Raw genomic sequence first — 17,353 nt, forward strand, 5'->3', positions numbered from 1 at the left:
CTATTATTTTCCACTATTTGAAAGATTTTGTGATAAATTGATTTCTTACTACAATAGCAATAGGGTTGCAACCAATCAGTTGAACAACACTGTACTCCATCATATTGTGGGATTCATTTGCTCATTGAATGAGTAATTATAAAGTGCCTACTATGTGTATGAATGGAGAAGGCAATGGCACCCCACTCCAGTACTCTTGCCTGGAAAATGCCATGGACAGAGGAGCCTGGTGGGCTGCAGTCCATGGGGTTGCTGAGGGTCGGACACGACTGAGCGACTTCACTTTCACTTTTCACTTCCATGCATTGGAGAAGGAAATGGCAACCCATTCCAGTGTTTTGCCTGGAGAATCCCAGGGATGGGGGAGCCTGGTGGGCTGCCGTCTATGGGGTTGCACAGAGTTGGACACAACTGAAGTGACTTAGCTTAGCTTATGTGTATGAAAGTGGAAGTGTTAGTCACTCAGTCGTGTCTGACTCTTTGTGACTCCAAGGACTGTAGCCTGCCGGGCTCCTCTGTCCATGGGATTCTCCAGGCATGATTACTGGAGTGGGGAGCCATTCCCTTCTCCAGGAGATCTTCCTGACCCAGGGACTGAACCCAGGTCATCCGCGCTGCAGGCGGATTCTTTACCATCTGAGCCACCAGGGATACTTTGTGTATGACCCTGGCCAAGTGCACACCGTGGCCTGAGGACAGGAATGTGGTGGCCATCACTGCATTAGGGCTTGGGGCGTGCGGCCTTTTATCTTGCTGCACCCCTGGGAATACAGAACCAAGCCTAGTTTTTCCAGCTCAGTCTGTTAGCAGCTGCTCTGCCAGGCTCAGCTCCTCTGAGATGCTGACAGGAAGAAGAGAAAAAACACTTCCACTGCGAGAGCTTACAAAACCTTCCGCTGAGGCTTAAGTCTGGCCTGAGCCAATATATTTGGTTACACTTTGGGGATTTGTTTTCACTCAACACTTAATTTTATTAAGATTCAAATGATGAAGTTAGATGACGCAGAGTTAGGAAAACAAATACTATACGACTTCTACCTTGCCAGGAATCTGGTACAGGATTCTGAGAACTCTCAGTTTTATTCGAGGCATGTTTTATTCCATTTGAAAAGTTTTCTAACTAAATCCTAAAATGTACTCATGTTGGACATTTTATGTACATGCATTAATGCAACTTGGCCAATTTTTAAAACCATGGAGTTAAATAAAATTCTTTTTACTGTGAAATAAATTGCGTTGGCACTGCCTGCATTTTCCCCTTTAGACTTCCTGCCATCGTGAACTTCCAGTGCCCTTATATCACCAAACCAAAAGGAAGAGGCCAAGAGATCTATCTGCACCCAGTTCAGTCACGGCCGCCTTGCTCAGCAGTGTGGGTAAGCCTCACTTTAAGGGAAAGAAAAGATGGGTTGAAAAATATTCTTCCCAGTTACAGATAAACGTCACTCGGGCCCACCTGGGGGCCATATTAGACCATCGGCATGGAATGAATATAGGGGTTATTTGTGTGACTGTATCAGCAATGATGAAGGGAGACTTTGCTGTCATTCTGGTGGGTTTAATGAAAAGGCTATGTGCTCTTTCTGTGGCTGCTCACTGGGACGGAGATTGAGATCACAACTCTAGAAGCGGATGTCCAAGGATGAAAGCCAGCAAAGTCTGAGCTGTTTGTGTGTACATGTGTTTATGCGTGCATTACAAGAGTTGTGCTTGTACACCTGAGATTCAAGGGCAGCAAGCCCCTTTCCCCCGGTTGGTGGGTGGAGGTGCCCAGGGCAGGCAGCAACTCAACATTTCCGTGTTGCCTTCCTGCCTCTTCCCTTTCCCCCTCTACATGCGTCACTCATTAGTTCATGCATCTCTCATACAGTCACCCTTGAACACCCTCCCAGTGCTAGCGGACTCAGCCCCTAACATAGAATATCATCAGATAAGTTGTTTATCCAGTATCTAAATAATCTTAATTAACATTTAGCTAAAACAAGAAGGGGATGACAGAGGATGAGATGGTTGGATGGCATCACCAACACGATGGACATGAGTTTGAGCAAGCTCCAGGAGTTGGTGATGGACAGGGAGGCCTGGCGTGCTGCAGTCCATGGGGTCACAAAGAGTCGAACATGACTGAGTGACTAAACGAAACTGATCTCTCCAGTCCTTCCCTGTCTGAAGGGCAGACATAATTATCCCAATGTTAAGGATAAAGAAACAGGCTCAATGAGGTTGACGAATATGACCAAGAAAGAAAGTTACCCTGGAAAAATGGAGCCCAAGCCCAGTCTGGTCAGTTCGGATGGCTCCTTTTCTTTACACCATGTAACTTCTACCAAATCTTGCTTCTGTTTCCTTCATGATGTCTTTCCCTCATGATCAGTCCTTTCTGCTGACTCCTCAAGATCATTTTATACCCTCTGATATGGCATGGGAAGGTACAGGCCCCAGGAAAATCACATTATGGTGGAAAACTCTCTCTTCAGAGCCCGAGCAGCTCAAATGGCCATGAAAATGGGTTACATGGACATTGTGGGGAGCCTCATGCAATGTGGGGAGGCGGGGAAGGAAATACAGCTGACCCTTGAACAATGAAGGCGTTAAGAGTGACAACCCCGCCCACAGTGGAGAATCGTGTATCTTGTATAGTCAGCCTTCTGGATCCGAGGTTCCTCGGTACTCGTGATTCCACGCCCATAGATCTCACCAACAGCAGATCATGCGGTACTGTAGCATTCACTACAGAAAAAAAAACCTGCGTAAAAGTGGACCTGTGCAGTTCAGATTTGTGTTTCTCAAGGTCAGCCATAGTGCAAAGAGCTGCTGGAGCTGTATACAGAAGAGCTATTCAGTCTTGCCTGCATATTTGGAGTTATCTGAGAAGCTTATAAAAATAATTTTGCCCAGATCCCTCCTCCAGAAATTCCAAATTGTTCTAGGCTTTGGATTAGGCATTAGGAGTTTTAAAAGCACTTCTAGGTCATTCCAATGGGCAGCCAAAGTTGGAAGCACTGATATACGGGAATTCTGTTTGTATATTATTTTGAAGCGGCAGCAGCTGAGGCCTAGTTGAATATAGTAAGTTTTGATTGCTTTAAACATCACCTGGGAGAGCCCCCGCCTTCTATCCTCACTGCCTTCTGAGGCCCTGCCATCCTAGCACCCAGCAGATTGGGAGGCTTCATTGACGGTCTGCTCTGTTCGGATGCAGTATCGGAGGTGACTCGGGCAGAGTACGGGGCCAGCCTCTGAGGGTGGTTCACAGTCCTCTCCAGAGCTTTCTGGTGGGGTCTTCTCACAGCTGCCTGTAGATGTCATTGCTGTTCCCTAGCAGAGACAAAGCACGACGGCTAGAACCCAGTGGAGGCTCCTGTCGGGAACTCTGCTGGCAATCAGCCTTCGGATCTGAACTGCGGCACTGGCCCGCCTGGATCTCCAGCCTGCAGGCCCACCCTACAGATTTTGGACCTGCCAACCTCCACGACAGCTGAGCCAACCTCCGTGAAACCTCTGTCTCTCTTTCTCTCTCCACCTACCCACCCACCCAGACACACACCCACACACCCAGACACACACCCACACACCCAGACACACACCCACCCAGACACACACACACCCAGACACACACCCACCCAGACACACACCCACACACCAAGACACACCCACACCCACACCCACACACACCCCCACCTATTGGCTCTGCATCTCTGGAGAACCCTGGCTAACACACCCCTTTCCCTTCCCCTCCCCAGCCTCACTTCCTCCTCCTCATCTGCGCCCCTCCTTCCCAAGCCTCGCTCCACGCCTGCCCCTTATTCATTCAACCCTCTCTGATGACGCCTGCAGCCCCTGTGACTCATAGGCCTATAATAAGCCCTCAGCTTCCGTTTGACAAATTCTCTCTCCTCTCTTCATTCAAGAGTCTCCCCAGATCCCACATCATCCAATCAAGGAAACAACAGTCTGTCCTTCCTCGGATGAGTTCATTCAGTGGAACAGATTTCAGAAAAAAATCTAATGCATGAATGTTGCTTTGAAAATCGAATTCTGAGACTGTTCCACACACAACTGTACCAGGCCTCAGTGTATCAAAGTTCTCTGCTTTAGGGGCCGGGCTGCAAGGGGCTGGTTGTGGACCACAGAGATTCATCCTTGGCACATTCTCACATGTGCTAATGATGCTCATGAGGCCATAGCTTTGGGTGTGACTTCCCAACTGAGGTGCTAACGGCTACTACCCTCCATGGCTACAGATTTTACAACCAGCCTCACACTGCCTCTGTCCATGTGACATTGCTTACCAGGTGCACTGGGTCAGAGGGAGTAAAGGGGTCAGACAAATCCATAGGCATATGTTCACCTGCCTTCTTTCTGGGGGCTAAGCCCATTCTTAAACAGTTCAGTTCAGTTCATGTCCGACTCTTTGCAGTCCCATGGACTGCAGCACGCCAGGCCTCCCTGTCAGCCAACTCCCGGAGTTTACTCAAACTCATGTCCATTGAGTAAAGGAGTCAGGAGTAAAGGAATAAAGGGGTCAGGACAAATCCATAAGCATATGTTCTCCTGCCTTCCTTCTGGGGGCAAAGCTCATTCTTAAAAAAGTTCAACACAAATGATCAATATGTTACAATTACTCTGGAGCCTCATCAACCCGACTTGTGCTTTACTTGCAGACCATTCCACAGTCAGAGGCCATTAGTATCTGAGATGAGAAGAATGAAGGGAAAGTGAAAGTTGCTCAGTCATGTCTGACTCTTTGCGACCCCATGGACTATACAGTCTATGGAATTCTCCAGGCCAGAACACTGGAGTGGGTAGCCTTTCCCTTATCCAGGGGATCTTCCCAACCCAGGGATCGAAACCAGGTCTCCTGCATTGCAGGCAGATTCTTTACCAGCTGAGCCACAAGGGAAGCCCGAGATGAGAAGAATAGCCATGGCCAGACCATGGCAGTTATTGCAGAAGCTCTGCAAGGGTCATCACGGGCCCCTGCACAGGGGATGATGGAGGGCTGGGGGACAGTATCCCTCCCTTTCCTACTGCACGTGCAGAGGGGCCTGGTGGTGCTGCTGCAGCTGCCATCACACCACACTTTCAGCAGGCATTGCAGAGGCTCATTGGAGGGGCTACTGAACACACTGCTCCACCAACGAGCTGCACTTTCAAAGGCTCCTAAATGGTCTGGGGAGAAGAATCCCTGGGTAGCCAGGGGATAAAGAACACACGAGTTAAGGGCATGGCAACCCACTCCAGTATTCTTGCCTGGAGAACCTTCTAGACGGGGTAGCCTGGTGAGCTACAGTCCATAGGAGTTGGACACAAACTGAAGCGACTAAGCGTGCACACACACGCATGCAAGCTCATATTATTGAGGCTGGTCTGAAAGACGATGAACTTCACAGGTAAGCAATTCAGTGAGTCCACAACATTTACTATCTTGGGTAATGCGTTCAACCTTTCAGATCTGGCTTTCCTCCTATATAAATTGAGAGAGCAATACTTACTTTGTGTTAGAGTTACTTTAGGGACAGACTTTAATAATGAAACTAGAACACAGCCCAGTGTATGGCCCCCAATAAACTTCCATTTCCTTCTCTGCTCTCTTAACTCAAAGGCTCTATTAATCCAATGAGGGGTTAATAATGGGGGCACCAGGGGTCAGAAAATTTTAATGGGAAGGACACTAATCTATCACTTGCACAGCTTCACAAAATCAACAAAAGGGTCCCAATAATTCCCTGACTGAAAAATACAAATAAGAGACCATTACAAATGACCCAACAATATAAAAGTGAGAGAAGGCAATGAAAACTTGTAAATGCCAACCCAGCAATTCTAGTTTTAGACTCCTCTAAGTCTTGACAGAGCGCTGAAATTTTAGCGAATGTCACCACTTCAAGCTCCATTGTAACTCTCCTCTTCCTTCCACGAAACACATGGGAATACCTCCCAAGTGTCCTTGCATTATCATAGGGCATTAGAGATAAATTCATTTTTCAACTAACAAAAGACAAAGAGGCCCTCCTGGACGTTCAGAGACAGAGTGTTTAAAGCACACTGGCTAGTTTCAATTCTCTCATCTTGTAGTAAGACGACTCGGCAGGATGGCCTTGCAATGGTCATGTCCAGCTAACGGAGTGGGAAACCATACATCCTCCTCTGGTCTGCAGACGCAGTTTTGTCTATCTCATGAATAGTTCTGGGCTTACAATTAAATGGAATGATGAGAGCCCTCTGGTGGTTAAACTCACTCTTTCGTTTTCTTAGATTAAATTCCCTTCTGTTGTGAAAGTCCTATGAGTTATTCTCATTAGCAACTTGCTGCATGAACATCATGGTTTCTCCACCTGTGTCCCTTCCCCGTTCGATAAAGAGATGATGAGGTATTTTATTTTCAATCTATTTAATGCTCTCACTCTGCAAATATCTGGGCAGATATTTAATCCTTATGAAAAGATAAATACATTTTTAAAAATTAATTTTCAGACATTTGTCTAACATATCTATTGAGCGTCTATAGCAAGTCAGGCACTACATGATATGCTGGTCCATGAACTCCTTAGGCCTAAAGGAGAAGAGGGCAACAGAGGATAAGACGGATGGATAGCATCACCAACTCAATAGATGTCTGTGTGAGCACCTGAGATGGTGAAGGACCAGGAAGTCTGGCTTGCTGCAGTCCATGGGGTCACAAAGTATCAGATTGGATTGAGCCACTGAAAGACAACAACAAAGTTAAGTTTGGCCCAGGTCAAACAACAGGGAGGGAGCACAGCGCCGCCCATCAACAGAAAATCCAATTAAAGATTTACTGAGCATAGCATATTTAACTTATATATTTAACTTATATGCAGAGTACATCATGAGAAACGCTGGACTGGAAGAAACACAAGCTGGAATCAAGATTGCCAGGAGAAATATCAATAATCTCAGATATGCAGATGACACCACCCTTATGGCAGAAAGTGAAGAGGAACTAAAAAGCCTCTTGATGAAAGTGAAAGCAGAGACTGAAAAAGTTGGCTTAAAGCTCAACATTCAGAAACCGAAGATCATGGCATCTGGTCCCATCGCTTCATGGCAAATAGATGGGGATACAGCGGAAACAGTGTCAGACTTATTTTTGGGGGCTCCAAAATCACTGCAGATGGTGATTGCAGCCATGAAATTAAAAGACGCTTACTCCTTGGAAGAAAAGTTATGACCAACCTAGATAGCATATTCAAAAGCAGAGACATTACTTTGCCGACTAAGGTCCATCTAGTCAAGGCTATGGTTTTTCCTGTAGCCATGTATGGATATGAGAGTTGGACTGTGAAGAAGGCTGAGCACCGAAGAATTGATGCTTTTGAACTGTGGTGTTGGAGAAGACTCTTGAGAGTCCCTTGGACTGCAAGGAGATCCAACCAGTCCATTCTGAAGGAGGTCAGCCCTCGGTGTTCTTTGGAAGCAATGATGCGAAAGCTGAAACTCCAGTACTTTGGCCACCTCATGCAAAGAGTTGACTCATTGGAAAAGACTCTGATGCTGGGAGGGATTGGGGGCAGGAGGAGAAGGGGACGACCAAGGATGAGATGGCTGGATGGCATCACTGACTCAATGGACGTGAGTCTGAGTGAAATCCGGGAGATGGTGATGGACAGGGAGGCCTGGCGTGCTGCAATTCATGGGGTCGCAAAGAGTCAGACACAACTGAGCGACTGAACTGAACTGAGCATGGCCCCACCCATCAGAACAAGACCCAGTTTACCCCTCAGTCAGTCTCTCTCAACAGGAAGTTTCCATAAGCCTCTTATCCTTATCCATCAGAGGGCAGAGAGAATGAAAACCACAATCATAGAAAACTAAGCAAACTGATCATGTGGACCACAGCCTTGTCTAACTCAATGAAACTATGAGCCATTCCATGTAGGGCCACCCAAGACCAACGGTCATGGTAAAGAGTTCTTACAAAATGCGGTCCACTGGAGAAGGGAATGGCAAACCACTTCAGTATTCTTGCCTTAAGAACCCCATGAACAGCATGAAAAGGCAAAAAGATGGGACACTGAAAGATGAACTCCCCAGGTTGGTAGGTACCCAATATGCTTCTGGATATCAGTGGAGAAATAATTTCAAAAAGAATGAAGAGATGGAGCCAAAGCAAAAACAACACCCAGTTGTGGATGTGACTGGTGAAGGAAGTAAAGTCAGATGCTGTAAAGAGCAATATTGCATAGGAACACGGAATGTTAGGTCCATGAATCAAGGTAAACTGGAAGTGGTCAAACAGGAGATGGAAAGAGTGAAGATCAACATCTTAGCAATCAATGAACCAATATGGCTGGAATGGGTGAATTTTACTCAGATTACCATTATATCTACTACTGTGGGCAAGAAACCCTTAGAAGACATGGGTAGCCATAAATGCAGTCCTTGGGTGCAATCTCAAAGACGACAGAATGATCTCTGTTCATTTCCAAGTCAAACCATTCAACATCATAATAATCCAAGTTATGCCCCGACCAGTAATGGTGCAGAAGCTGAAGTTGAACAGTTCTATGAAGACCTACAAGACCTTCTAGAACTAACACCCAAAAAAGATGTCCTTTTCCTTATAGGGGACTGGAATGCAAAAGTGAGGTCAAGAGATACCTGGAGTAACAGGCAAATTTGGCCTTGGAGTGCAGAATGAAGAAGGGCAAAGGCTAACAGAGTTTTGCCCAAAGAACGCACTGGTCACAGCAAACACCGTCTTCCAACAACACAAGAGAAGACTCTACACACAGACATCACCAGATGATCAACACCGAAATCAGATTGATTATATTCTTTCCAGCCAAAGATGGAGAAGCTCATACAGTCAGCAAAAACAAGACTGGGGGCTGACTGTGGCTCAGATCATGAATTCCTTATTGCCAAATTCAGACTTAAATTGAAGAAAGTAGGGAAAACCACTAGACCATTCAGGTATGACCTAAATCAAATCCCTTACAATTATACAGTGGAAGTGACAAGCAGATTCAAGGGATTAGATCTGATAGACAGAGTGCCTGAAGAACTATGGATGGAGGTTTGTGACATTGTACAGGAGGCAGTGATCAAGACCATCCCCAAGAAAAAGAAAGGCAAAATGGTTGTCTGAGGAGGTCTTACAAATAACTGAGAAAAGAGAAGTGAAAGGCAAAGGAGAAAAGGAAAGATATACCCATCTGAATGCAGAGTTCCAAAGAATAGCAAGGAGAGATAAGAAAGCCTTCCTCAGTAATCAGTGCAAAGAAATAGAGGAAAAGAATAGACTGGGAAAGACTAGAGATCTCTTCAAGAAAATTAGAGACACCAAGGGAACATTTCATGCAAAGATGGGCACAATAAAAGACAGAGACTGTATGGACCAAACAGAAGCAGAAGATATTAAGAAGAGGTGGCAAGAATACACAGAAGAGCTATACAAAAAAGATCTTCATGACCCAGATAACCATGATGATGTGATCACTCACCTAGAGCCAGACATCCTGGAATGTGAAGTCAAGTGGGCCTTAGGAAGCATCACTAAGAACAAAGCTAGTGGAGGTGATGGAATTCCAGTAGAGCTATTTCAAATCCTGAAAGAGGATGCTGTGAAAGTGCTGCACTCAATATGCCAGCAAATTTGGAAAACTCAGCAGTAGCCACAGGACTGGAAAAGGTCAGTTTTCTTTCCAATCCCAAAGAAAGACAATGCCAAAGAACGTTCAAACTACTGCACAATTGCACCCATCTCACACGCTAGCAAAATAATGCTCAAAATTCTCCAAGTCAGGCTTCAACATTATGTGAACTGTGAACTTCCTGATGTTCAAGCTGGATTTAGAAAAGGCAGAGAAACCAGAGGTCAAATTGCCAACATCCATTGAACCATCAAAAAAGCCAGAGAGTTCCAGAAAATCATCTATTTCTGCTTTATTGACTATGCTAAAGTCTTTGACTGTGTGGATCATAACAAACTGTGGAAAATTCTTCAAGAGATGGAATTATGAGACCACGTAACCAGCCTCCTGAGAAATCTGTATGCAGATTTAGTTAGAACTGGACATGGAACAACAGACTGGTTCCAAATAGGGAAAGGAGTACATCAAGGCTGTATATTGTCACCCTGCTTATTTAACTTCTATGCAGAGTACATCATGTGAAATGCCAGCTGGATGAAGCACAAACTGGAATCAAGACTGCTGGGAGAAATATCAATAACCTCAGATATGTAAATGACACCACCCTTATGGCAGAAAGTGAAGAAGAACTAAAGAGCCTGTTGATGAAAGTGAAAGAGGAAAGTGAGAAAGTTGGCTTAAAACTCAATATTCAGAAAACTAAGATCATGGCATCTGGTCCCATCACTTCATGGGAAATAGATGGGGAAACAATGGAAACAGTGAAAGACTTTATTTTGGGGGGCTCCAAAATCACTGCAGATGGTGACTGAAGCCATGAAATTAAAAGATGCTTACTCCTTGGAAGAAAAGTTATGACCAACCTAGAAAGCATATTGAAAAGCAGAGACATTACTTTGTCAACAAAGGTCTGTCTAGTCAAGGCTATGGTTTTTCCAGGGTCATGTATGGACGTGAGAGTTGGACTGTGAAGAAAGCTGAGCACCGAAGAATTGATGCTTTTGAGTTGTGATGTTGGAGGAGACTCTTGAGAGTCCCTTGGACTGCAAGGAGATTGAACCAGTCCATCTTAAAGGAGATCAGTCCTGGGTGTTCATTGGAAGGACTGATGCTGAAACTGAAGCTCCTGTCCTTTGTCGAATAACTGCCTCTTTAGAAAAGACCCTGATGCTGGGAAAGATTCAAGGCAGGAGGAGAAGGGGACAACAGAGGATGAGATGAATGGATGGCATCACCGACTTGATAGGCATGAGTTTGACTAAGCTGCAGGAGTTGGTGATGGACAGGGAGGCCTGGCACGCTGCAGTCCATGGGGTCGCAAAGAGTCGGACACGACTGAGCGACTAAACTGAACTAACAGAAAATAATAGCCTTTAGTTTTTTAAATTGTGATTTTTCCATAAAACATAATCGTCTTATCAAATATACATATTTTCCTCTACGAGAGATACTCTTCGCTGCTCTTTTTCTGCTCACTTGGGTCCTGTAGCAGAAAGCTGAGCACCATCCTGGACCCTTCCTTCTTCCACTTGTCTTTCCAGTTACTCACCATGTCGTGCCAATTCTAATTCTCTTTGTTTCTGTTGACACCAGCCTAGCTCAGGGCACCATGATTTCAGGTTATTCCAATATATATTTTTTAATATTTTACTTACTTTCGAGTGATTAAATCATGCACATATTATAAAGTTCAAAAAGTACAATGAGAATACATAAAAAATAGGTCTCTTTCATACTCTTAGTTCCCTAACTACCCAGTTTCCCTCTAAGAAAGCAAGCTACAATCCCAATCTCTTTCATGTGCTGCTAGAGATACTATATTCATGTACAAGCATATACGTATTTTTTTACATAGAAGTATTTTTTCACAAGTAGTGACGTTGTGTTCTGCACCTTGCTTTCACATCTTCCACACATTTTGGAGAAAATCTTAACTATGTGTAAAAAGGGCTGCCTCGTTCTTTTTTAAGAGATTAATAAAATTCTTCTATATGTGTACTACCATAATTTATGTAATCGGTTCCCTATTGATGGAAATTCAGATGGTTTCCAATCTTTTGCTATTATAAGTTGATGCTGCAGTAAAGATCTTCATACAGACATCATTTTGCATATGTGCCAGAATATATTTAGGAAAAATTCCTAGAAGTGGAAGTGTTGAATTTTTTTTAACTACTGAGTTATTGCCAAATTACTCTTCAAAGACATTTTACCAATGTCTATACTCACTGACAAGACATAAAACCCTGTTTCCCCAAATTCTCAACAATACAGTGGGTTATACAATCTTATGGGTAGAAACAGTATCTCAATATAGTTTTAATTTACATTATCCTTATTTTGAGTGAGGTTGAGAGTCTTTTTATGTTTAAGATGTATTTTAGTTTGTGTAGTATATATGTGTTTCTATGAACAGACTTTTGTTGTCTTTTCTCCATTTCTCTGTTTTGAGAGTTTTTTGCCTTACTGAACTGTAGGCACTTACAGCAGGCAGCTTCAAGCGTGACCCCAGATGACCCCCAACTCCTGATATTCACATCTTTGTGTAATCTTCTCTCATGTCTTACCAGGGTTGTCTCAGGGACCCAATACAATATGGCAGGAGTGATGGCATGTCATTTCACGATCAGCTTGTAAAAGATGTTGTCATTCTCTCTTGGTGGTCCATTCTTTCAAGCTCCTTACTCTGGCAGAAATCAGCTGCCCTCTCAGCCACCTGCTGATGGAGAAGGCCAGTGTTGTGGAACCCAGGCCTCCAGCAGGCAGCCAGTGAGGAACCGGGGTTTCCTGACAAGAGTCACATCAATGACGTTAGAGGTGGGCCCTCTAGGCCCAGCTGAGCTTTTAGATGAGGCTGTGATCCCCACCGACAGCTTGACTACAATCTCATCATGAGAAACACTGATCCAGACCACCCAGCCAAGCTGCTCTCAGATTCTAGATCCTTAGGAACTGAGAGATAATAAATGTTTGTTCTAAGCTTGAAGTAATTTATTACATATCAACCAATAACAATGTAGAATTCCAAGTATTCTAAGAAATCAGTCTTTTCCTTTGAGTCTAACTCTTTGTATGAGTTTCAAATACTTCTCTCCATTTGTTGAGTGTCTACTGGCCTTCTTTGTGTTTTGTTTTTTCTTTCTTTTCATGCAGAATTTTAAAAATTCACTGTGTAAACATAGTGAAATTTACCAGTTTAGGGGAATGCTTCTATACTCAGAAAACAGTGAAAAAGAGACTATTAAAAACATTCCAAGTTTAATTTCCCTCCTTTTCTAAAAATAAAGGGATGGGCCATTTGCATTACCCCCCTGATAAAAATTCATAAAATAATTTTCCTAAAAGTTCGTAAAAATTTCCAGTCTCCTTAAAAGAATCAAAGGAATGATAAGATAATGAGGAATTACCAGATCAAGTTCTAAGAGAATCTAAGAACCCAGAAAGGCAAGAAAAACAACCAAAGCCTTTTGCCCTGAAGACATATAGGGGGGACTTGTGTTACTCTTGTGAAGACTTGACAAAGTAAAAGAGACAAGTCAAAGCTCAGGGTCCACCCAGGTTGAAAGACCAGTGTTAGATACCACCTCTGTTAACCTAGAATCCCAAAGGGAGAACCCACCACAGGATAAAGGTAAACCAGAAGTAAAACTACCTACTTCTTACTCCCAACTTCCAAAAAACAAAAAACCACCAAAACCAAGAATCCAAAGACAGAGATGTCTTAATAGAGCAAAGAAGGAAAACAGACACACACACACACACATAATCTGTCCTCCAATAATTCTACCCAGAGACCAGCCCCTTGAGAATTTATAGTGTGAATTCAAATCCTAGAAGTAGTTCAGAAAACTTCAAGTTATTATTTGAGTTTGAACTGGTTACAGAGAAGTGTTGCTGTTCAGTCGGTAAGTCATGTCCAACTTTGTGACCCCATGAACTGCAGCATGCCAGGCTCCTCTGTCCTCACTATTTTCCAGAATTTAGTAGTAGCGCCCATAAATGTCTGGAAGGGCAAAGACAAGACTGTCTGGAGAAGGGCTCCTTTACTCAACCCACAGGAATCACCAAAAACTATGTCTAATGGACAAGGAACACTGAGAAGGCGATGACAATCAAGTCACAAGAAGTTACCATGGGAAAGACACAGCAGCAAAAGAAAAGTACGAAACTATATAAACAGACCCCGAAAGGCTTCGCATCCTGGAATAACCAGAGGCAAGTTATAAAATACTTATGTTTAAAAAAAATAAAGATAAAATCTACAGTAAGTAGAAACTTGAAAAAATGACCTAGCAGATTTGAAAAAGAACCAAGTAGGACATCTAGAAATGAAAAATACAAAAACATAAATGAAAAACTCAATTGATGAGGACTTCCCTGGTGGTCCAATGGTTGGGAATTCACCTTCCAGGGCAGGGGACATGGGTTTGATCCCTGGTCCGGGCAATGAAGATCCCACATGCCCTTGGGGCAAGTAGACTCGTTTGCTGCAACTACTAAGCCTGGATGCCTCACCTAGAGAGCCTGTGTGCTGCAAACTACACAGAGCCCAGGCCCCATGGAGCTTGCATGCCACAATCGGAGAGAGCCACATGCCACAAGTAGGACCCAAGGCAGTCAAAATGTTTGTTAAAAAATTAAAAACCAGAAGAGCACTACCACACTCCCTGTTCACACTTTGCCTCCTCCCCCCCCCCGCACCCCCCCCCCCCCCAATGCTGGGCTGTACCACTAAAGGCAAATCGACATAAGCGGCCTCAGGGTAACAGATTCCTCGGGGACAAACATGGCCAGGCCTAGGGCAGTCGCCACACTGATCCTCTAAGCCTGTCACCCAGCTCAGTCCGAGTCTGCTGACACGGAGGTCAGAGGGCAGGCTTCCTGTTTTTGCTCTGCTTATCCTGCAGCTGCTGCTTTACCACCAGCACACTCTGTCCCCACCCCTACCCACCCCCTCCCACTGGGTATCACTTGGCTGCTGGCTTTCTGGTACAATCAGCATTTCTGTTCCAAGAGTTACAGGTAAACTGCTACTCAAGGCTGCTATGTTTACTCACTTTTACTGCTTTTTAAAGCAGTGTTGGTGGCTTTTTCCCTATTCAGGAACGTAAATGAAGTCCTCTGGTTGTTTTATGGGGGAAGCTATTCAGCAAAGCACCATGCAACAGCCCAACTCCTCTTCTTCCTTCCATATTCTCTGTGCTCTAAAGAGAACTCATTGTCTCTAGCGGCCTCCAGCCCCTAGTAGGACTAGTAGTTCACCGGAGATCTCTGGCCATGAGTCAGAGGCAAAAACCTCATTTCCCCTTGCTGGTAACTAGATGCTAATGTCATGAGTGGAGACAGTCAGGGTTATAGTCTTTTCCCTTTAAATGCAGGGGACTTTCTGCATAAAAAGTTCCCGGAGCCCCAGTGGCCATATGTAAACTAACCCAATGGTCCTGGGTTTAGACAGTCAAAAAAAAATAGATCAGTCATCAAGTTCTCTCAAACTTTTATAGCCTCAAAATCCCAACATGTTAATCTAAGGGCATAGCTGCAAGGACTCTGATTAGCTGCCCAAACTCCTACCCACTGAGGTGGCGCTGATAAATGCAGCGTTTTTGGTTTTTTTTTTAACCATGCTTTTCAATCATTTCTTTTCAAAGATGATATTTTCCATTGCAGTTATTCCTTAGTCTGTACCTTTCAGTGACAGGGATACAGGAAATCTGTGAGGATATGTACAGATTTGTAGTTCATTGCAAGTGAAGATGTGATTTTGAATCAACTGGAACATATGCTCACTAGAGTCAAATCCATTCAGAAAAATGGTCAAGGAAGCATCTTCCCTGGAGACCCACACAGTAGCAGACACTTGTGTTCTAAATGGTTCCAGGCAGCCAGAGATTGCTGTTTGATCTTTGAGTGTGACTGAAAGCATATCCTTAAACCTAAGTTTAAGCCCTACAAATTCCCAGGAAACAGTCCCTCTTTATGACTTCCTAAATGTTCTGACTCATTTTTTTTTTTTTTTTGCTAATAATCTCATCTTCACACAGACTTACACATTACTTCTATTTTTTAAGAATAAAGGTAACTTTGTTCATTGGAATGGTAGCATGAAGATTGACACCAAGAATTATAATAGCTTGAAGAGAGACAAAGGTCAAACATATGCACCTGAAGGAAAGTGAAACCAGAGAAATAATTAAAATGAGAGTTATGCTTATACAATTTGCCAAAGTTTACAAAGCACTTTTACATATATGATCTATAATAATCTACAATAAACTTGGAGGCAAATAACAGACATGATTCCTGACTAATCGCAGTGGAAATTAGTCAGACTCTTCACCAGACTATGCCAGCACTGGGATTGCGCCACCATTGCAGCCATTCTCCGGGGCTGACCTCTAAAAGCACCCGAGTCTGTATCCCTCCCTCCAGACTCAGAGTTCCAGGTGGGCACATCTGATCAGCCAAGCTGGTGCCCCAGCTGCTAGAGGGATAAGAAAGGCAGTCTTGACTTCCTTTACTCTCACCTCGTGGTGTTCAGTACTGAGTGTATCAGTTCCTACTGCTGCATAATAAATTATCACAGACTTAGCAGTGTGAAATGACACAAACTGATTATCTCACAGTTTCTGTGGCCTGGGGATTCTGGCATCGCCTTAGCCGGACTTTCTGTTCAGGGTCTCATAAGGGTATAATCAAGGTGGCAGCCAACTGCATTCTTATCTGGAGAGTCAACGGGGGAAGAATCTGTTTCCAAGCCCCCTCAGGTAGCACCATTGCAGCTCTGTGTCTGGGGCCCCTGATTTCTTGCCAGCTGTCTGCTGGGAGCCATTCTCAGCTCTCAGAGGCAGCACTCAAGTTCTCGCAATGTCCACAGGTCCATCCGTCACGGGAAGTTCACAGTTAGACTGCTTGCTTCTTCAGGACCACCAGGGTATCTCAGACTTCATATTTTCTTTCAGGGAGGCCTCAGCTCTCTTTTAAGAGTTCACTGGCTTAGGTTAAGTCCACCCAGGAAAATCTACCTTTGCATTGACAACTCTACTTAAAGCACTGTGGTGACCTGAATGGGAAAGTTCAGAAAGGGACCTCAAGTTCAAAAGGGAGGTAATATATGTGTATGTATGGCTGATTCATTTCACTCTATGGTTGAAACTAACACAACATCGTAAAGCATCTATGTGTGCTAAGTCTCTTCAGTCGTGTCTGACTCTGCAACCTTGTGGACTGTAGCCCGCCAGGCTCCTCTGTCCATGGGATTCTCTGGGCAAGAATACCAGAGTGAGTTGCCATGCCCTCCTCCAAGGGATCTTCCCCACCCAGGGATTGAACCCCAGTCTCCTCTAGTTCCTTCATTGCAGGCAAATTCTTTACAGCTGAGCTACTGGGAAAGCCAGAGCAACTACACTACAACAGAAATTAATTTAAAAATAAAAATATTTTTTAAAGGAAGATAAAAAGAGACAACTTGGGGACAGGGAGAGAGATCCTCCATACTGGTTAGCATGAGAGCTAAAGTCTACATTCTTACTGTAGCTATTAAAAAGTCTTTACTCATCACAAAGAATGATTATTTTCTAATTGAAAAAAATAAAGCTGAAATAGAACTAAAAAAAAAAAAACTTCACAGGAGCAAAACCTCATCATATTCACAGATGTCATCCACACTCAAGGAGAGAGGGTTACACAGGGTACACGTATACCAGGGGTGCGAATCTCTGGGTCTATCTCTGCAT

The 17,353-nt window shown here is 44.1% G+C and overlaps 1 long non-coding RNA gene across 6 annotated transcripts in view; it reads right to left on the minus strand.

Annotated features, from left to right (window-relative positions):
* Positions 1 to 17,353, minus strand: part of LOC138425313 (uncharacterized) — a 168,662-nt gene that overhangs the window by 69,014 nt on the left and 82,295 nt on the right. The window contains exon 1 of one of the 6 annotated variants that reach the window (XR_011251165.1): positions 12,188 to 12,337. The exons of the other annotated variants lie outside the window; for them this stretch is intronic. This is a non-coding gene — a long non-coding RNA (uncharacterized lncRNA). Of the gene's footprint in view, positions 1 to 12,187; positions 12,338 to 17,353 lie in introns of those variants that run through there. 6 annotated transcript variants of the gene reach the window in all.

Source organism: Ovis canadensis, chromosome 20, assembly GCF_042477335.2.
Source record: "Ovis canadensis isolate MfBH-ARS-UI-01 breed Bighorn chromosome 20, ARS-UI_OviCan_v2, whole genome shotgun sequence".
Taxonomy (NCBI): domain Eukaryota; kingdom Metazoa; phylum Chordata; class Mammalia; order Artiodactyla; family Bovidae; genus Ovis; species Ovis canadensis.